Raw genomic sequence first — 24,259 nt, forward strand, 5'->3', positions numbered from 1 at the left:
ATCAGTACTATAATAAGGCGCCCTCATCCGGACACTTACATTTTCTGGCGTAGTAGGACAGAGTGTGTCCGTCGGACACATTGTAACAATATTATGGTATTTTATGTTATAATTATTAAAATATGTGACAATTCTTTTAAATTTTTATTTTTGGATAATAAAGTAATAATTAGTGAGTGCTTGGTCTATAAAAACTAAAAAACAACGCAAATCTTAACCTATAATTCTAAAGTATCTACAATGATACGACATTGTATTACTTTCTTAGGCAACTAATACACTCATGTTTTACACTGCTGTGCTCGTTGCAAATGTTCTGGCTGCAACTATTACAGGTTTGTTTTTCTGTTCTTGATTTTTTTAATGGATATAAGTAAGATCTTTTTTTCTGTGTTGACTGAGGTGTGGCAGTAGTGGCAGTTGCTTCTCCTGCAAAGTTTGCCATAAGGAATCTGGTTGATTTAGACAGTCCTACGTTCGATCTGCGGATAATATGGGGCTTTATAAGTTGTTCTGCTGTTTCAATTATGAATATACGTCTTTTTTTGTGTCTTATTATATTCCAGTTTGAATGCGGGTTGATCCAAATAACATAAGATGATAGACAGCATACATCTAACATATTCATAAAATATGCGAAAATCCAATGCGGGTTTGTTTTACGTTTGCACATATATTGATCCACTATCGGGTCGAGCGAGTCAACTCCACCTTTTGTTTTATTATAGTCGAGAATTATAATCTCTGGGTTATGGTTCATCTCCTCTCTAATCTTATTCGAGTAATGCATTGTTGACAACACTGACACTTTTCATAGGCTTAGGCACGTATGATACCAATGTTGCCTATTTTGTAAAACCAATGGCTCCTTGGTAGAAAGACAGGGTAGAAGACAATGGCTCCTTGTTCTTACATGGTTGAAACTCAGGAGGAATAAACTTTTTATGTTTTCTAACTGTGCTAGCAATTGTTAAACCATTAGATAGCATATTATAAGCAATATATAAGTCTGTAAAATAGTTCTCACATGTTACGTTTCTGTTGGTTTTACGTACCAAACCAGTAGCTACTTGATTACCTTCTTTGCCGAGATAGGGAATCGCATTAAGAGGATAAAAAGTTTCTGAATCACATGCCCAAAATATTTTTATTCCATACTTGTCGGGTTTTGAGACAATATAGTGTTTGAATAAACATGTTCCACGATAATGAATCAACTGCTCGTCGATTATTATATTTCGTCCTGGCAAATAATGCTTTTTCAAATTTCCTAGTACTTGATCCTATATATCCCGTATAGCAGCTAGTTTATCTTTTTTATGTCTTTTGGATCTTGTCGTTTTGTCGTCGAAACGAATAAAACGCAAAAGCTCTTTGAACCGATTTATACCCATAATGGCTAGAAAAATCTGTGGTCCATAAACTGAATTTTACAAAGCTTGATAACTTTCACAGTTTGATTTCAGACGCCCGGCGGTAAACAGGAGACCAAAGAAAGCATACATTTCAATTCTATCGTAGGACTTACATGGTTTATTTTGCAATACAGGATGAGCCTCTAGATGGGTGTAACGGACAATGTCATCCACAGCATTTTTAGTCAAATATAAGCGAAATATGTCTAGTGGGTCTTCAATGCGTGTTCCATGTGGAAATAGAACTTTGTGTAGTGGTTCTTTTACTAAATTATGAACTCGTGTTCGTCCACTCGGAAAAGGTTGTGATCACCACTCAGTTTTATCTTTAGCAACACACATTGCTGGTTGACTGTTTCTGATGTGTTGTTCAATGTTCAAGAGCTGAAATTGTATCATGAAGTATACTAGAGTCAATCTACGTTTTATTTTATACTTACTTATAAATTACTAGTCAAACTAGTCATAGCTTGTTTAGTACTTCACGTGACCGACAGTCGATAAATATTGATGACCAGTAGCGTAACCGCATCGAATAGCAAATTGTGTCCGACGGACACGCACTGTCCGGTTACGTCAGTAAAAATAATTTTATTGTTTTATATTATATTTTGATTAGCTTAAAATATTTAGTTGTTGTCTCCAATAAGTTTACTTTAAAGCTAACAAAGTCCTAATTTTTGAGGTAATAATATACTGTGATTTTTGAAATATATAGTAACATATCTGTAAGTGTGTCCGATGGACACCCCTTTTCCGGATAAGGGATAAGGCGTATAGTCCTGGACTGGCTAATCGCTGGATAATAGGAAGCATGAGTGTAGCAGTTTTAATGTTTTCCTGACTGCTACCTGGGATCGGGGAGCAGAGATATCAGTACCAAGTTAATGCATATAGGAATTGTTGCTTGAACTTTATTATTATTAAATAGCACTATATTTCCTAGTAGAATCGTCATGACTTTACAGTAAGACAAATTTTCGAACGTTGGTTATGGAAACGTTATGGACATACCACCGAGTTCCCTATGTCGATATCCAGCAAAATCTTTGTAATAATGATAACCGAACCAAAAAAAACAGAGATTAAAATAGGCGCCAAGAAACTGTGTTATAAAACAGTCGAATAAATACAGATTCTCGATTTAAATATTCAAAAAATTAATGAACAGCTTACTAAAATAGAAATAACGCATATTTAAGATGCAATCCATTAACGGACCAAGGTACAAAGCACTCCTAGTATATGCTAATGATATTGATCTCATAAGAAACTCTCTCCCGTCCGACATCTTTAACAAAGTGAAGAGAGCATGAAAAATGTTTCACTTAAAATCAACAAAATGAAAACCAAATACAAGCGAATCAAGAGATGAGAGCAATTCAATACATCTAGATAAAATAATAAAATCAACAACTACAATTTCAAAAGTATGAATACTTTAAATATCTTAGATCAATAATCACGGTTAATAATTAATGTCACTAAAGAAATACAGAGCATATCAATGCACTACAAATCCGTATAGAATAAGAACATAATATACTGAATAAGGAAAGCACTTATAACGATATTTTTCAGTAAAATAAATCACTTAAGGTAGATCGGACACATGCATAGACGCCAAGATGTCAAACTTGTAAAACTGGTATGGAAGAAACTTAGCACAGAAGAATGCCACTTGGGTGTCTCAGTATACAATGGAGAGAAAACATCCAATCATATCTTAGAAAATTAACATTTCATTGAAGATTCGTGGAAAATCGATCAACTTAGAAAAAAGTTGTAGTTAGCGAAGACCCAAACAGTGTTGTAGCGCTACGTAATGATGACGATAAAGAAAAAAGAGAAACAGTGACAAAAAGCAACAAAAATGGACTAATGGAGCACAGCTGCTTCAAAAATCTTGATAAGAAATACAATAGATGATTGATGAAGTCAAGAAACTTGAGACTTGAGAAAGGCAGTCTGCCGAAACAGCTGTAGTGATAAGATACAATTAATTTGGTGTAAGTTTTGAAAACAAAGTTTTTAGTATTTTGTTGTTAAATAAGATGGAATTAACATACGACATTATATACGGTATAATAACTAGACAACTTGTATGATACGGACATATAAGAAGAAACTTTCATGAAATAATAAACTACCCAATATTCGTTATGAGTGAAATCGATATGAATAAAGAAAATGAGGAAAACTATGGCAAAAGGTAAAAAAAAGTGGTGATTAAAAAATGAGAGAGGTACATTGTGGACAACATGTGCTTAATTAGGAACGAATTGAGATAAATAATCAGAAGACGACAAAGAACATTTTAAATTGATAAATCTATACAATTTTTAACAATGCATATTTATAGGTCATTTTCACGGCCAACGTGCTAATTGTATATAAAATGAAACTTTTTAAGGTTTTTAATGTTTGTATGAAAGATGAAACCGTATGACACATAACCGTGAAATTTATATACCAACCTATAAATTTCTTTTAAAAGAATAGTGACACCTACACATTATCACAATACTACATATCATAATACTAAGAAGTTTGTCATTTTAATCTAAGACTAGGATTTATAATTTACGAGAGATTTAATTTAATGTATTTAAAACATTTACAGGATCCGGTATCGTAATAAGAAATAAAATTTCACTACAAGGCATGGAAGCGTGTTAAATTTGACTTTAGATATTCTTTTAGATTTTTTAGATATAATATTTCTTCAACACTGAGATTAGTCCAATCTCTGATATTTATCTGTCAGATTTTGTCTTTCTTCCCAAGACTTTTCTTCCGTCTACTCTTCCTTGCATGATGACGCGTCGAAGAGAGTATTTATCGTTTCGAACTATGTGGCCCAGATACGATGTCCAGATAGACAATTCGTCTTAACGCTTCTTCGTTTGAGACTTTTACAGTCCAAGGAATTTTAAGAATACGCCTATATAGCCACATTTCGAATGCCTTTAATTTTTTTACAGATTGGGCTTTCAGGGTCCAAGCTTCTACCCCATATAGCAGTTGCGACCATACATAACATTCGACGATCTCAATCTAATAACCATACTCAATTTCTTATTTGTAAACATTGACTTTTATTTGTTTAGTCTAGTCCTATCTTTTTGCTTTATCTGTTAATGATTTCTATAAGAATTTGTAAATGGTCTATATTTTCTGTCATAATTGGGGTTCAGTCTGCAAATTTTATGTTATTAATGATGCTAACTCCATTCCTTACTTCTTTCCCATAGTGTCTCCTAAAATATTAGTTGGGAGTACACATTAAATAATTGTGGTGACAACACACATCTCTGTCTGGCTCCTTTTTGAATTTCTGCTTGATTTGTCTCACTATCTTTCACCCGCATGACCGCTGTTTGATTTTAGTAGATTTTTTATTAAATTAATATCTTGGTATCTAGGTGTATGTGTTTTAATGCATGTTTGAGCTTACCAGGTTGAACTATGTCAAATATTTTGAAAATCTATATTAGATATGAATACGTTTTCATTATAATCTCTGCATTTTTGTAATAGTACCACCATTGCGCACAATTCCTCTTTTGTTCCCAATCCACCTCTAAATCCAAACTATGTGTTGTCCAATTGTTCTTCACATTTTTTATAGACAGACGATTTAATGTTGTTATTAATCAGATGACATTTATGACTTTTATTAAATTTTGATAATCGTTACAAATCAAGTCTTTTAGTGACATATTATTCTTTTAATTTTTATTCTCCTTTAATGTCTAAATTTTGTTAGTTATTTTTAGAGTAAATATATGATGACTAAAAACGAATTGATCAAGAGTAGTGAATCGATGCCAAGAGCCGCTATTCTATGAAGCTACCCTTCACGACGCCATCTTGTGGCGCTAGTTCCGTGACGCTCACCTCAGCATTTTACTGTAGAGGGAAAAAAGTAATACAATGCCAGTATAGAAGCTTCGCTTTAAAAATATGCCATAATCAAAGATATAAAAGTATTCTGGTCATTATATTATATTGCATACTGTAATATTAACAAAATTTTTCATAATACATTTTGATATACGCTTTCTCTTGTTGCTAACGAACAGAAGTTTTTATTACCTTTTCGGTAATATAATTATGTACAATTATGTACGTATTGTAGGTATTTAGATTTTTAACTTCTTACCATAATGCTAGAGTACAAAAGTAGTTTTGTATTATGTATATATATATATATATATATATATATATATATAGTATGTATACTCTACTGTATTTTTTTCATGGGGGTTCTATTTTTGAACTGTCTGATGGATTCTTGTATTTCAGTTCGTACGATTTACGTTAATTAATTTAATAATATTTCTGGAGTTACAAGTTTATACTCAGGGTCTGTTGTTCCGTTTATTTATCTGAGATATGTTATTCATTCTTCTCTAGGGATGTACTTAATCTCAATCAATTCTTGGATTTGGTTTTTGCCCTGTTTCACATCTGTTTCAAACTCTCCGGCGGACTTTTAGGTCTTCATTTTATATAAGCATTTTTTTCTTAGCATTTTACTTTTACCTCTTTTAATAAAGTGTATTTATTTTTCTTTCTCAAAGAGCCTCTTTTATTTTTGTTTTTATGTTGGTATTATAATTTTTCAAATTAATTCGACATTATTCCCACTTGATTCTTTTGTTTCAGTTATTGCTCTAGCCTAATTTGACATTTTTTCCCTTCAAATCATCAAATTTTCATGGTTTGTTTATATTTCGTTATAGTAAAATTCATACTTTCTACTAAGCCTAATATATGCAGCAGCAGTGTCATCAAACCGAAATAATCCAGTTGTGCATAACGTTTTTGCTGATCGATTTACAAATAAATTTTAACAAACACATCAAATTGATCATCCTTTTTACTTTCGTATACGATCATACTTATCCAAATAAAATTTTCAATTTCCAAAAACTTATGATACCTCCTCAATCCACAACCCTGCGCCATGGACAATATCTATTCCGGCTATCGACATCAGTCTAACAAACCTAAGAAAATCAGAGATATCATCAACCGTCATTAAACAAAAGGTCCATACACTATTAAACAGATATGGCAATACCTACAACGTATACACCGATGCGTCAAAAAATGAAGACAGAGTTGGGGCAGCAATTTATTCGGAAGACATCTCAGTTAGCTTCAAATTGTCATCAATTACAACCATCTTTTTGGCTGAATTATTCGCAATTCTAAAAGTACTATCGTCAATACAAAACAAAAACCAAGAAAGATGTATAATAATCACAGATTCTCTAAATTCATTATCCTCACTGACTCAATTATACTGTGACAACCCCCTTCTACTTCTTATTAAAAAAGAACTCAAATAAGAAAATCCAAGTTCATTTTTTATGGGTGCCTTCTCATGTCAGAATTGAAGGTAACGAAGTTGTAGATAAACTAGCTAAAAACGCACCAACTAACCTGATGTCCGAAGAAAGTAACATATTGGTACAAAACGATTTAAAACCATACTTAAAACAAAAAATTATTCAAAAATGGCAACAAACTTGGAACAATACTATATCAAGGCTATACGAAGTCAACAAACATCCACATCTTTGGAAACCAAAAATAAAAGACAGAAGAGAGCATGTGATACTTACCCGTCTGCGTATCGGCCATACACGACTTACTCATGGCTATTTACTACAGCGCAAAAATAAACCAGTTTGTGAAGTGTGCAACCGTGTTCTAACGGTAAAATATTTTTTAATACAGTGTCCTAAATATAACAGTGAACGACTAAAATATAGCATACCCAACTGCTCTAGAAGAAAATACAGATACCCAAAGAATAATTTCTTATCTTAAAGACTGTCAACTTCTTCATAAGATTTAAAACATACATTGTAATACACATACATGTTATTATTATTAATTGTAAACTAATGTATATACACTATTTGTATCAACTGTAACATTAATCTAAATACGCTAATGCCTCTGCGTGGTAGATGCGTTTAAAAAAAAAGGTATTTATATTAGATTATAGATTATATTAGATTTATATTAGATTAGATATTCAGTTTTGTGAAAGCGCCTGTCTTAGACAAATTGAGGGAGTGCTCCTAAGATTTTTCGGGGTTTGGCTTAAAATTAATTCGTAGTTTATTTTTATTATATATAAGGCATCATTTAGATTTTTTTTCACTTCAGCAACAAAAATTTTGGTTGTACAATGTATCGTCTACATGAAAGTCCTATTATTTACTGGTATCGGTTAATCATTTGTGTAAATGTAATACAGTGTAATTGCCATTACGCTACCACAAGCGAGACCATTCATCTGCGTTCTTCATCTTACCATTGAATGATACGAAAAATCTTCTGTTCTGTAGATATACGCGGATAAAACAAGTGATGTTTTTATCTAAGGCGATGTCATACAGTTTTGGAGAAATGACCTCTAATTTAATATGTCGTAAGTGGCATTTAGATTGACAAATACCACCCCTGATACCCGATATCTTTCGTACCCGTTGTTGCTTTCTGCAAAAACGGGTACGTTATTACGTACGTTAATAAGTATTACGAATAAAAATAAATAAGCAAGAAGAATATAAGTGATTTATATTTAAACCAAATGACAGAAAAAAGAATATTATATATACATTTACTTCTAAATTAAAAATTAAATTTTGATATGCCTGACAACGAAATATACAAAAAAACAATTATTTAAAGTTGAAAATAATGATAGCTTGTATAAGCACAAAGCATTTAAAACAATAAGACCGAACATATTATATGTAATTGTAATAGATATGTTGCCGAGAATCAAGTTACCCTAAGGTACCGAAATATTTCTTCTTTTAGTATCTGCCATAAGTGTATGCATGTGTTTATGTGTATCTAAAATATAGTATATAGGATATTGAATTCCCTGCATTTAAAAATCGAAATAATGAAATTAGACAGTAAAAAATTGGAATTTTAAGAATGATTTATAAATTGTTATAATTTAAATTTTACTACTTCATGAAACAAATATTGTATACGTCATAAACTGTAGCAATCGAAATATCGGAACGTATATTTATATAATAAATGTTTCAGTGCCAACGCATTTAAAAAAAATACTAATAAATAAAAATGAACTCTTGCCTTTTCCAAGTTTATAATAGACACTAACTTGAGTTTAAAAATAATTAAAGCAAGTAATATAAATTATCACCATAAAATATTTAACTACATTAGCCAAGTATTTGTGAAATTTCTCGATGACTAAATTGATTGATATTTAAATAAATTTGAAGTTCCAAAACGTACCTGCTGTAAAATTTGAAAGTCTACGACTAATCAAATTATTGGCAACATCGCAAGAGTTTAGTTGTGTACACGAAAAAATATATACGGACTCCAAAAGTGTTTTAACCTATTACAGAGTTCACTTAATCCTACGTGTTGCTCGAAGTCTACATAAAGCGCTACGCAGATAATAATATACACGGTGTATATTCTACTGGAGTTAGTATAATATTGTTTTAGAACAGAGCTTACATTAACCGCTAGATGTATATATATATATATATATATATATATATATATACATATTTAATATATATATATGTATATATATATATATATACATATATATATATATATATATATATATATACATATATATATATATATATATATATATATATATATATATATATATATATATATATATATATATATATATATATATATATATATATATATATATATATATGGATCTAGCGGTTAATGGGGGCTCCGTACTAAAACGGTATTATACTAATTCCAGGCGAATATACATCGTGTATATTATTATCTGGGTAGCGCTTTATGTGGACTCCGACCAACACGTCGGATTAAGTGGACTCTGTAATAGGTTAAAACACTTTTGGGATCCGTATACATTTCTTTGCGTACACAACTAAACTCCTCCGATGTTGCCAATAATTTGATTAGTCGTAGATTTTTAAATTTTTCAGCAGGTACGTTTTGGAACTTCAAATTTATTTAAATATCAATCAATTTAGTCATCGAGAAATTTCACAAATAGGTACTTGGTTAATGTAGTTAAATATTTTATGGTGGTTATTTATATTACTTGCTTTAATTATTTTCAAACTTAAAAAAGTATTTATTATAAACTTGAAAATGGCTAGTTATCGTTTTATTTATTATTATTTTTTGTTAAAATGTATATGCACTTAAATATTTAGTCTCTAAATGTACTAACATCGAGTAGAGTAGTCGTGTAACAGTTTAAGAAAGTAGAAGCCCTTCGGTAGGATTATAATAAACCACATAAAATTGTAATTTTGTCTTTGTAATTTTTCAATTCCTGCAATTTATGACGTGCAATATTTGTTTCATAAAGTAGTTAAATTTTAACTATAATAATTTATGGGAAGCGTTTAAAGAAGTAATCGCTAACCTTAATTAGAATACGGCACAATAAGAAGATGAAACTTACTGTATTTTTACTTATTATATTCACAAAAAGAATATCCAACGTAAAATTTAACAAGTTTTAATGGAGTTGTAGTGAAATTTGACTTCTTATTACGATACCGGATCCTGTAAAATTTTAAATAGATTAAATCTCCCGTAAATTATTAAACTTATTCTTAGAATAAAATAACAAACTTCTTAGTAATTAGGTACAATATACCGTTCACAATTATGTGATAATGTGTAGGTGTCAAGATTGCACGGTCATGTGCCATAAGGTTTCATCTTTCATATAAACATCGATAGTTTTTAACTTTGGGTGTATTTGATTCCACCTTGCTGTAACCGATCCAACTTGAAAAGTGTTATTTTACATAAAATTAGCACGTTGGCATTAATAATGACCTATAAATATACATTGTTAAAAATTGTATACATTTATCAATTTAAAACGTTCTTTGTCGTCTTCTGATCTTCAGTTCCATTCGTTCCTAATTAAGCACATGTTATCCACAGGATACCTCTCTCATTTTTAAATCATTTCTCTTTTTGCCTTTTGCCATGGTTTTCTTTATTTTGTTTATTCATATCGTTTTTACTCATAACAAATATTGGGTAGATTATTGTATCATTAAACTTTCTCCTTATATGTCCGTATCATATAAGTTGTCTAGTTATTTTAGAGTATATAATGTCGTATGTTAATTCCATTTTGTTTAACAATAAAACAGCAAAACTTCTACAAAATTATTTCTATCTTATCACTACAGCTGTTTCGGAGAGTGCCTTTCTCAAGTCTCAAGTTTCTCGAATCCATCAATCATCCATTGTATTTCTTATACTTTCATTTAAATCCTCTCCAATCAAAGATTTTGAAGCAGCTTTGCTCCATAGTCCATTTTTGTTGCTTTTTGTCACTGTTTCTCCTTTCTCTTTATCATTATCAATACGCAGCGCTACAACACTGGGTAGGTCTTCGCTGATTACAACTTATCTCCAAGTTGATCGATTTTCCATGAATCTGCAATCAAATGAAATGTTCATTTTTTGAGATATGATTGGATGTTTTCTCTCCATTGTATACTGACATGCCCAAGTGGCATTCTTCTGTGCTAACTTCCTTCCACACCAGTTCTACAAGTTTGACATCTTGGCGTCTATGCACGTGTCCGATATACCTTAAGGGATTTATTTTCCTGAACAATATCGTTATGCAAGCTTTCTTTATTCAGTATGTTTTCTTATTCTATACGGATTTGTAGCGATATGATAATGAGTTCTTAAGCTATTTTTTTGTGGCATTTTAAAGTAATTACTATTTAAATGGAAATAAGCCACAATTAAAGCTTAAAGTTAGTTTATTGACGTTTCAATTTCCACTTCGGAAATCGTTCTCAAAATACAAACATTAGTGAGAATGATTTCCGAAGTGGAAATTGAAACGTCAATAAACTAACTTTAACCTCTAATTGTTGCTTATTCTCATTTAAATAGTAGTTATGATAATGGGGTTAAAAAAAATTTCTGATTATTTTCCTTTCAAATATTCGGAGTGCTTCCTTATTTGTTTTAGTCATTCTCCATGACTCACATCCATGTATTAAAATAGGTCTGAAGTTTGAATTATGCTCTGTATTTCTTTAGTGGCATTATTATTAACCGTGATTAGTGATCTAAGATATTTAAAGTGTTCCATACTTTCGACATTGTAGTTGTTGACTTTAATGTTTTTTCTAAATTTATTGAATTGGTTGATTGGTTTTCTGTTGATTCGCTTGTATTTGGTTTTCATTTCGTTGATTTTAAGTCAAACATTTTTTGTGCTCTCTTCACTTTATTGAAGTTTGTGGACGGAAGAGTTTCTCATTAGAGTTATGAGTTCTATGTCATTAGCATATGCTAGGAGTGCTTTGTCCCTTGGGCCGTTAATGATCTTAAATAGGCGTTATTTCTATTTTAGTAAGCTGTTCATTAATTTTTTGATTATTCGAATCGAGAATCTGTATTTTATTCGACTGTTTTATAACACAGAGTTTCTTGGAGCATATTTTTATCTTTGGTTTCTAGTATCATTATTACAAGGATTTGGCTGGATATGGACATAGTGAACCCGGTGGTATGTACATGATGTTTTCATAACCAACGTTCAAAAATTTTTCTTACTGTAAATTTATGATTATTTTACTAGGAAATATAGTGTTGTTTAATAATAATAAAGTTCAAGCAACAATTCCTATATGCATTAACTCGGTAATGATAATTCAGCTCCCCGATACCAGGTAGCAGTCCCGAAAACATTAAAATTGCTACACTCATGCTTCTCATTATCCAACAATTAGCCAGTCCAGAACTATAAGCCTTATTATGGTACTGATATTGCTGCTGCTTCTCATAAGTGAATAGAATATGCAAGGAAGGTTTTGACAATTTAATAGGATTTTGTGTGTTAGAATATTATTTCTCCGAGAAAGTGAAGAATATCTATTTGCTATCCGGATTTAATCCATAAATTAAATAATAGAATGCTCTAAAATAATGCTAGTAGCAGCAAAAAAAGCGGTCTAATAGTCATCACCATCATCATCAATCAGCCCTGAGTTGTCCATTGTTGAACATAGGCCTCCTCTAGACTTTTCTATCTGCTTCTGTTCTGCGCCTCTGCTATCCAATTGGTCACGATTCTTTTGAGGTCGTCGGTCCATCGCTTTGGGGGTCTTCCTTAGCTTCGCTTGTCAGCCCGTGGTCTCCACTCAAGCAATTTTTTTGTCCTACTGTTGTCTTTCATTCTTGCAACATGTCCTGCCCATCTCCATTTTTTTTTGTAATATGTTCGATAATGTCTTCCACTCCGGTTCGTCTACGAACTTCTTCGTTTCTTATTCTATTGCTTAAGTTTATTCCAAGCATTGATCTCTCCATCTTTCGTTGTGTCCTTCTCAATTTTTCGGCTGATGTTTTTGTGAGAGTTAAGGTTTCTGCTCCGTATGTGAGGACTGGTAGAACGCACTGGTTAAAAGCTTTTCTTTTTAAATGGATCGGTATATTTGTTTTAAATACGTTTCTAATTTTTCCGAATGCAGCCCAACCCAGACTTATTCTTCTGAGTAGCTAGCATGTTTGGTTATCTCGCGTTAACCTTATTTCGTGACCCAAATACACATATTTTTCCACAAGTTCTATGGGCGACTTTTCGATTTCTATTAGCTCATTGGGGACGAGATTGGTCATCATTTTTGTTTTTCCATAGTTTATTTTTAAACCGACTTTCTGGGTTACTTGCTGTAGTTGTTGTAGCATAACTCTGGCTTCTCCTAAGTTGTCTGTTATGAGAACAATATCATCGGCATATCTGAGATGATTGAATATCTTTCCATCGATTCTAATACCCTTTGATTTAAACTCTAGCCTTTTAAATGCGTACTCCATAACTGTTATAAATATAAATAGTTTTGGCGACAAGGTATCTCCCTGCCGCACCACTCTGCCAATTTTTATCTTCTCAGTGCAATGGAGGTTAACGGTTGTTGTCGCATTTTCGTATATATTTCGAATAATATTTGCATACCTGTGATCTATTCTGCATTCTGATAGTGCTTTTAAGATAGCAACTGTTTCGACTGTGTCAAATGCTTTGTGGAAGTCGACAAAGATAAGAGCAAGGGGTCTGTTATATTCGATAGACTTTTCAACTAGAGTTTTAAGGCATTGCAAATGGTCGTTTGTTCCGTGTCCCGCTCGAAATCCTGCCTGTTCTTCTGATTGATAGAAATCGAGTTTTGCTTTTAATCTGTTTGTCAGTATTCGAGTAAAGAGCTTGTATAGCTAGTTAAGCAAACTAATTGGCCTATAGTTTTCGAGATCTGATTTATCCCATTTTTTGGGGAGAAGGATTGTAACCGAATTTTTCCATTTACTTGGAATGTTTTCACTATGCAGACATAGATTAAAAAGTGTTTGGATTCGGGACATCAACAGTGGACCTCCTAGTTTAATTGTCTCAATGACTACACCATCTTCCCCCGGAGCTCTATTATTTTTCATATTTTTGAGGGCATGTTGAACCTGACCTCAGCGACTCCAACAATGTCCCAATTGATTTTATCAAGTTCAGATTCCATTTCTATGAATTTTTCTTCTGATAGCAGGGTTCTTGCATTGAAAGTTGCAATTTTTAGAGATATATATCTGTTAGATGGTTTTCTAAAATATGTCAGAATTTTGCCCCCCCCCAGAATCCGTGGGACTAACTGATAGTCTGACTGATAGTCTGACTAATGGTCTAATAGTCACTAATGAGAAAATCAAATAAATGTTCTTTAACATACAAAAGAGAGGATCGAGAGTAGGGAATAACGGAACAGTAAAGCCATATAATTTTGAAAGATTGCAGCGTCTTAGATGCCGTAGGTAATGTTGTTACATAAAAAATAAAGGGGAATATTTAGGTAGCTAACTGATGTTTAGGTATATATAACCCTCTTTTAAATCCAGAAGTCTAATTCGAATCTATAAAATCAGGATATATAAAAAAGTGATCAAACCAGTGCTAATGTGTGGATACGTGACGAGAACGCATTAATTAGACCAGGATTGCTAGAAAAGCCATCAGAGGTATTTTCCGACTTACAGAGGTCCGAGTACTAACCAATACCGAACAGAGCTAATTTCAAGGTCAAACACATATATAAAGATAGCAACGTCGTACAAGAAGCTAAATCTCAGTGCTAAAGTTGCGCTGGCTTTATCCAAAGACTCTATAATAACTGCATTCCCAAGTTAAATTGGGAGGATGCCCCAAGAGAAAAAATGCCTTTAAGACTTCCACAAATGAAAGAGGTATTAACATATGGTCAGATTTAGAAATAATGAGACTATCTACCGACCCATTATATTTATAAACACCTGCTATCCTACCTACAATCAATACTTATCTGTTGTGGAATATCAAATCAATTACATGTAATCAAACGAACTAGGCTTAAAAAAATTATCGAAGGAAAGGCACTTCAGAAATATTGACATAAATTTTAAAAACGTCATTTACCTGGCTGTATTTTCAATAGGAAAGAGAAGACAAAAAGAAGAAAAGGCAATAGAATCTTGTTCCGTTCTGACTATACGATGACGATGATCTTTATATAACACATAGGGAGAAAGAGAGAATAATGTTTATGTTTAATTTAGAACTTTTCTGGTTTTCTCCCTTTTGAATTAGGTATGTATATGTATTACCATAGAAAATAAAAGCAAGAGAACTATAATTATAAAACGAAAAGATTACGAAATGAAAAGATTATATAAATCCCTTATATTTACACAGACTGTTTTACAAAAGGTGACCGAATGAGCATAAAAGGACAGCTGTTTTACAAACTTAATATTATTAGACGCATTTAGGATCAATTTCACTCAAAATATGATATGCTAAAATATGATCCGACAGGAAAAAGGCAATGACTTTTACAGCTGATTTCCACATAAATATATCAATGTAACCCAAGTATGATGATTTTTGCCACAGCAAATTTAAAGTGTTCCATACTTTCGAAATTGTAGTTGTTGACTTAAATGTTTTTTCTAAATTTATTAAATTGGTCTCTTCTGTTGATTTGCTTGTATTCGATTTTCATTTCGTTGATTTTAATTGAAACATTTTTCGTGCACTTTGTTAAAGATGTTTGCGGACCGGAGAGAGTTTCTTATGAGATCCATATCATTAGCATATGCCAGGAGTGCTTTGTACCTTGGCCCGTTAATGGATTACATCTTAAATAGGCGTTATTTCTATTTTACTAAGCTGTTTATTGATTATTTGACTATTTGAATCAAGAATCTGTAGTTTATTCGACTGTTGAATAAAACAGACTTTCTTGGTGCATATTTTTATCTCTGGATTTTTGTTTGCCGTCTTCTTATTACAACGAGTTTGCTGGATATCGACATAGGGAACCTGTTGGTATGTACATGATGTTTCCATAACCAACGTTCGAAAATTTGTCTTACTGTAAAGTCATGATGATTTTACTAGAAAATATAGTGTTGTTTAATAATAATAAAGTTCAAGCAACAATTACTATATGCATTAACCTGGTACTGATATCTCTGCTCTCCGCTAACAGATGGCAGTCCCGAAAACATTAAAACTCATGCTTCCCATTATCCAACGATTAGCCAGTCCAATACTATACGCCTTATTATGGTACTGATATTGCTGCTGCCCCTCATGAGTGAATAGAATATGCAAGGAAGGTTTTGGCAATTTAATAGGATTTTGTGTGTTAGAATATTATTTTTCCGAGAAAGTGAAGAATATCAATTTGCTATCCGGATTTAATCCATAAATTATCAGAATGCTATAAAATAATGATATTAGCATAAAAAAAACGGTCTAATAGTCAGTAATAAAGCATATAAATATTCTTTAACATACAAAAGAGATGACGTAGAGTAGGGCATAACGTAACAATAGACCCATATAATTTTAAAGGATTGCAACATTTTAGATATCGTAGATAACGTTGTAACATAAGAAATAAAAGGGAATATTCAGGAAGCTAACTGATTAAGCTTAAATCCTGCTTAAATCAGGATATATAAAACAGTGATTAAACCAGTGCTAATGTGTGGATATGTGGCCAGAACGCTAACAAAACAATGTACGTAAAACTCAGGTATTAATTAGATCAGGATTGCTAGAAAAGCCATCAGAAGTATTTTCCGACTTACAAAGGTCCGCGTACTAACCAATACCGAACGGAACCAATGCCAAGGCCAAACACATATATAAAGACAACAACGTCGTGTAAGAAGCTAAATCTCAATGCTAAAGTTGCGCTGGCTATATCCAAAGGCTCTATAATACCTACATTGCCAAGTTAAATTGGGAGGATACCCCAAGAGAAAAAATGCCTTTAGGACTTCCACAAATGAAGGGGGAAGGTAACATGAGGTCAGATTTAGGAATAATGAGACTATCTACCGACCCATCATATTTATCAACACATGCCTGTTCAACTACCTGCTATCCTACCTATAGTCAATACTCATCTGTTGGGAACTATCAAATCAATTACATGTAATCAAACAAACCAGGCTTAAAAAAAGTTATCTCAGGAAAGGCACTTTTAAAACGTTATTTACGTGACCTATTAAAATTTAAATTTTTAATGAAAAGTAAAAGATTAGCCATTTGTTATGGGGTTCAGAGAAGAACCCTCACGATGTTAATTTTTGGAGATATGATTGGATGTTTTCTCTTCATTGCATACTGAGACGCCCAAGTGGTATTCTTCTGTGCTAACTTCCTTTCATACCAGTTTTACAAGTTTGACATCTTGGCGTCTATGCATGTGTACGATCTACCTTACTAAACAATATCGTTATAAGAGCTTTCTTTATTCAGTATGCGTTCTTCTTTTATACGGATTTGTAGCGATATGATAATGAGGTTAAAACAATTTTCCTATTATTTTCCTTTCAAATATTCGTAGTTCTTCCTTATCCGTTTTAGTCATTGTCCATGATTAGCATCTATGTATTAAAATAGGTAAAAAGTTTAAATTATGATCTGTATTTCTTTAGTGGCATTAGTATTAACCGTGATTATTTATCTAAGATATTTAAAGTGTTCCATATTTACGAAATTGTAGTTGTTAACTTTAATATTTTATCAAGATCTATTAAATTGGTCTCTTCTGTTGATTCGCTTGTATTTCTTCTTAGCTTGACGAATTCTTCTTTTTTCATTCTGTGAACTACTAGTGGGTTCTTTTTACGGAATTTTTTCATCACATTTAGGTAATCATCAACGGTATATAAACGTTGTTGAAATTTTAGGGCATTTTCAAAATCTCCAAAATCACTACCATTGGGTAAAAGCTATGACTAGGAAAGTAATAGCGTAATGTAATTTTTTCAATGATAGGATGAGTTTCCAAAATCATTTTCAGAATCAAAACTATTTTAATGCTGCGGTTTTGGCTGCCACAAGAGTCTGACCACAAAATTACATGTTTTGCAGAAGTAACATTTTCTTCAATCTGTTTCTTAAGACAAATGCCTACGTCCTGGGCTTCCCGACCAGCTTCACCTTCTATCCAAATATAACAATGACCTTTTTTATCCTTGGCGCTATGGATACCAAGGTTGTAAATACATAATTGACGCTTATAATATACGATATTTATTAGAATTCTCGAAAGGGGAAGAGTTTTTCTTTAAATCAAAACAAAAGGTTTCCACTTCTGGTTGATTGTTGCTTATCTTCATGTCTAGCTTTCTTTCTTCTAAGTGCACATTTTTTCTTTTTTTAACGCTTAATTGTTCGTTATCTGCGCAATTTTTAATTTTTAATTCGAAACAATCACATCTACTACAAGTATCTTTTTTCAACTTTTTTCTTTGAAGATTAAATCGTGTTAAAAACATTTTTTTGGAAAACGAAAATTTAACAAGGTCATTGTCTGCTTCTATAATATACAATTCATACATTTTACTTAATGTTATGTCTTTTGTTAAGTATTCTCTTTCTGTGTTAGCTCTTCTGTAATGTGACTATTATAGAAAAATTTAAGCAATAACTGAAACTACTTCTTAACCTAAACGCCTCAACAAATTGCCAACGTCACCATTGTTAACCACGTTTATGTACATATGTTGCCAAATATTCGATTTACAATCATTAAAACGCTCGCAAGAGGCGCTTGGTCCAAAACTAATACACAAACATTAGTCGCTTGCTCTAGTTATGCAAAATTCAAAATCCAAAATAAAAAGAAAGGTACTTAATCTTTTTAAATATATCTGGTTATCCGTTACTAACAGGTTAATTGGATTTATTACGTAGATAGTTTATGCTTTTTTCTATCTTCTTCTTTAAGTTCCATCTTCTCTCGAAGGTTGGAAATCATCATGGCTATACGGACTCTGTTGACTGCCGCTCTATAAAGTTCTGCACTACTGCATTCAAACCATTCCCTTAAGTTTTTAAGCCAGAATATTCTTCGGCTTCCCACATTTCGCTTTCCTCGGATTTTGCCTTGCATAATAAGTTGTAATAATGCGTATTTTTGCCCTCTCATCACATGTCCTAAGTACTCAAGTTTTCGTCTTTTGATAGTTAATAATATTTCCGCCCCATTTCCTATCATTCTAGTTACTTCCACGTTTGACATTCTTTGAATCCATGATATTCGTAGGATTCTTCTGTAACACCAAAATTCAAAGGCGGCCAACTTATTCAGATGGACTTGTTTTAGTGTTCACGCTTCCAAGCCATAAAGAAAAGTAGAGAACACGTAACATCGAAGCATTCTCAGGCTCTAACTTTATATCCCGAAAACAAAGAAACTTTTTAAGTTTAAAAAATAATGCACGTACTATTTCAATGCGTGTCCTAATTTCTTTTGTTTGGTCTACATCTGATGTTATCCTGTTGTTCCTCTTTTCCACCAGAAAGCGCCATAATCCACAATTTAAGGAATTGGGGCTGGGTCTAGTGATGCATAACGCCGTTCATATAGCAATTTGTTGTCACATGTTTATAGTTTTTCAAAAAATGAACTCCGATTTAAAGATTAAAACGTAAAACAAAATATAAAAACCTATTGAAACTTATTCAGAAAATTTCAGAAAAGAATAACTTTTGTGAAAGATTGTGGGACACAGTCATATTTTAAGATAAAAACTTCAATTCAGAGAGTGGACATTCTTAATAAATGTATAATCTAATATGGAAGCACATTTATGTTTTACAGACTTAGAAAGCACTGAGCACAAAAGTATTTATTTTTTTATGTACTAGGTCGTAAAAGAAGTATACTCAAAACAAATAAATATTATCTACCAAGTATTCTACTCCACTTCATTATCAATGCATCAGATATATTATAAAGATTTCGTCGTAGTTGTAAATTAATAGGAGATAAAACCAAATGTAGAGCATATAGTGAAATCTGAATATCTTAGAATAACTATATCGAGCGGGAACATTATTGATGAGCAAAAGGGAGACCCATCGCTGAGAAAGTGACAAAGCAATTGGCAAAAGCAAAGGGTATTTTGTACTAAAGTACCCATACTCTAAAGCATAAGCAGGTCTTTTCGTACTGTTTTAGTAAGTGATAGATTTGACCGTTACTTGATGGAAATTAATTTTGTCTAACAATTAAACAGGTATGCGTTTACACGTCATATTTTGTAACTGAATAAGTTGAGGAGGGGATAACTGTTAGAATACGCCTGTAAAAGTATGTTACCTTTGATCTCGGGGATAAACCCATCTCCTGAACACTGGTGCCGATATATGTAGGTAAAATTTTCTACACCTATTTTAACCTGTTTATTTCCTCATTATCAATATATATGAGTTGTAACCGATACCACAAACTCATTTACTTATAGAGACTATATATTGACTATAGTTATAACTATACAAATCTGACTCGAAAATAACAGAAAAGTGAACGATTAGTCATTTTTTATGAAGTTTAAAGTAGAAGCGTTCACGAAAATTGAAGTACTAATAAGACCACCGCAATCGGGCGTACCCTGAGTAATGAATAATTAAGTAATCGTTAATTCTTAAATCACCCGTTCAATATGTTTTTTGTCAAATCGGTCGTTTTTAGGACCAACTATTATGTATCTAATTATGTGTAAAAATAATTAAGAGTATATCTAGAGATAAAGACACTCCACTTTACATATGCGCTTAACAAAATGATGGAAGCACATAGAAAATTACATATTAAATGCAGGCAAAGAAGCAAAGAAAAACTTATAATGAGAGAAAACAAAACCAGTCAGCTGAGAGAACCTTTCAACGATGTTGAGCTTGGATCCGCTATCCACGTATATAATGAACAATATACGGCTCCTGGCTGAGGATCTGAGCACAAAACTAACTATAAAATTTGAACTAAAAATACAACAATGGCTAATATCCAAAGTCTTTAGACAAGCAAAGCAAAGACAAAGTTGTTGCCTTGCTTAAACCTAGCAAAAACTCCAATGACCACAAAAGCTATCGGCCAATATATCTATTTATTTTGTCAGCTATACAGAATACTTCTGTACATGATCCTTAATATAAACCGATAATAGAAGAAAAACTCAAATTAAAAGACAAAAGTGGCTATATATGACAGGTTAGATCATATATGTCACAAATACTAAATCTTGCCCAACACAGCGTAGAGAAGTACGAAAAATATCAGGTATGAGGAGTGGTATTTGTTAATCTAAACGTCGCTTATAAATAGTTAATTAAATAACTTATAAAATATTTAGTTATAAATTAGTCAGCCAAATTCAGGGAATATTAAGACTCACATCCATACATAAGCTCTACAATATCGTAGCTATCAATCCACCTAATATCCGAAGATAAGTAGCTAGAGAGCCAAAAAACAAAGTCCAGATTCGTGACATCCACTTCACGAATACCAGCCCATTTTATGATTAGAATCAAGGAAAAACTGGCTATATCAACACATCTGCAAGATATACAAACAAAAATAAACTGCTCCTCGCCATCTGATCCCTCGAACGGAACTTCCTTATGGTAGTTATCTTTCTTAAATCTGCCAGGAGGACTCTTGCCTGCAAACACCGGTTAACTTGTGTGCATGTGGGGTGGTACAAGACTTATCACACTTTCTTAGTTAACTTTACCGTTCAAATCGCTCTTTTTGAAGGGACAAGGTTTATTTATGTGAACTGAACACGTAAAGTACAGTCAGTAAGCTATAACTTATAAAGATCATTGCAAATTTGACACTAACTCCACTTATATTGATTACATATTACCCCTAAATACGAGATAAAACATTCAGAAATATGTAATATTGGTGAAGTGGTATAATTCATGTTAGAAAAATTAATCATTCTTCCCTTTTTTGTGCACTACTACCCATTTTAACAAAAAAATATCCATTTTGGCACTTAAATATTTATTTTGAGATAACCTTCTATCCAGAATTAAAAAACAGAATAATAAGAAATAGAATCCAGAAAAATATAAAATAATAAAATAGAAGAAATAAAATAATAAAAAAGCTGTATATAAGATATCATGAAACAATGGATGAAATAAAAGAAGTTCTTATTAACCGGATTCTTAAATAAAACGTATAAAGACATACTCACGTTAACAAAATACATTAGGAAATTTTCGCATATGAAAAAACACATCCAACTTGGTAATGAAATCCGTTTGTATCTATAAATCTATTTTTAGAAAAGCATGTACCTACCAAAAACAGGTATTTGGTAGTACACATATCTGTTACATACTGTAATGCGTATGAATGATAACAAAAGTAAGGAGTCTATATGAACCGTTTAGAATATACGCTGGAAATAAACGGCTTAATCCCATAGTTGCCAAACTATCAGAGCTTACTTAAACCGATATACGTATGGTTCCAATATACACGGAACAAGATCTGAACGACCCCTATAATATATACACGTGAACTAAGCGATATACATTCATGATACAGGGGTACTTAGGGGCTCCACAAAATTTTTAAAAATTGTGAAACTATACATCTTGACGAATCGACAGAACCAATATTATGGAATGGTCAAGTGAGCTCCGTATATCGGTGGCCACTTGACCACGGAGCTCACTTGAACCTGAATTTTAACATGGGCGGAGTCCACTTTATGCCGTAGATATATATATATATATATATATATATATATATATATATATATATATATATATATATATATATATATATATATATATATATATATATATATATATATATATATATATATATATATATATATCTACGGCATAAAGTGGACTCCGCCCATGTTAAAATTCAGGTTCAAGGTGGTCAAGTGGATACCGATATACGGAGCTCACTTGACCATTCCATAATATTGGTTCTGTCGATTCATCAACATGTAGAGTTTAATAATTTATAAAAATTTTTTGGAGCCCGTTAATACCCCTGTATCATAAATGTATATCGTTTAGTTCACGTGTATATATTATAGGGGTCGTACAGATCTTCTTCAATGTATATTTGAACCATACGTTTATCGGTTTAAGTAAGCTCTGAGAGTTTGGCAACTGTGCGATTATACCGTATATTTTCAACATATACCCGGAACGGTTTATATGGGCTCCTTATTTTTATCTACTGTTTGTAGACAGTGGAATGTCATACGCATTACACTGAGTAACAGAGGATATCTTATTACCTGGTATAACTACGTACTAAAAGGTAACTGATTCTTTAAAAACAGGTATATAGATACAAAAGGATTTGGGCTTATTATTTAATGGAATATTCGCTTGCATAGGAAATTTTATTTTTTCTGCATTTTTAAAAATGTTGTTCTTTTATTTAATATAATTTTATTAGTTCAATGCCGAACTCGATGTTTTTTTTAATTACAGAAATTTCGTAATATATTTTGTTTACGTGAGTATGTCTTTGTACGTCTTATGTAAGCATCCGATTAATAAAAACTAATTTTATTTCATCCAATCTTCTGCGATATCTTTTATAAAGCTTTTTTATTATTTTAGTTCTGGTCTTATTTGTGTACTACATATATCTCGATGAACGGTTATCTCAAAATAAATATGGTTAAGAGCTACAATAGATATTTTTGTGTTAAAATTGGTAGTAGTGTGCACAAAAACAAAGAATGGTTAATTTGTCTAACAAGGTATATTCGGCAGCAGATGCATTAGACCAGTCTAGTTAAAAAAAAAGGTGGAAAAATGTTTCGCAGATATCTGAAGCTTTTAAGACATAGGTGGGGGATACTAGATGATGAACAGATGAAAAGATACTCCTAGTTTTACCTTGCGTTTTTCTTAAGCAATAATTTATGGTCACAATTTGATTTTTTGTCTATAAATTTTTTCCCTTATATTTTAAATAAACAATATTTATGTAATTTTTTTATGTCAAGAATATATTTATTTTTCCGTTGTTTTAATTAAAATTGATATAAAATTTACAGAGATATTTGCAAAAAAGCTATTTTTTGCACTAATTTATAAATTTTATTAATTTTTTTATTAACAAAACAAAATGCTATTAATACATTTAAACATCAAGGAATTACCATCTTTTAGATTTGTGCGAAATTTCCCCTCGATCAGTCATATATTTTATAAGTTATTTAATTTGTTTATCCCTGAGGCTAATTATTTAAACTATTGAGCTTGCCCTATGCATGATGCTAGATACATTCAGCAAATTTCATAGGATTCTTTAAGACTTAGACTATCTCAGAAGTTAAATGCATGTTGAGTTTTCATCGAAATTATTTACAAAATAAACGTTTGAAAAAGGGGTATGTTTTTTACTTATAAACAATTGTAATAACTTCTATATTTTTCAAGCTACAGA

The sequence above is a fragment of the Diabrotica undecimpunctata genome, chromosome 8 (assembly GCF_040954645.1).
Source record: "Diabrotica undecimpunctata isolate CICGRU chromosome 8, icDiaUnde3, whole genome shotgun sequence".
NCBI lineage: Eukaryota > Metazoa > Arthropoda > Insecta > Coleoptera > Chrysomelidae > Diabrotica > Diabrotica undecimpunctata.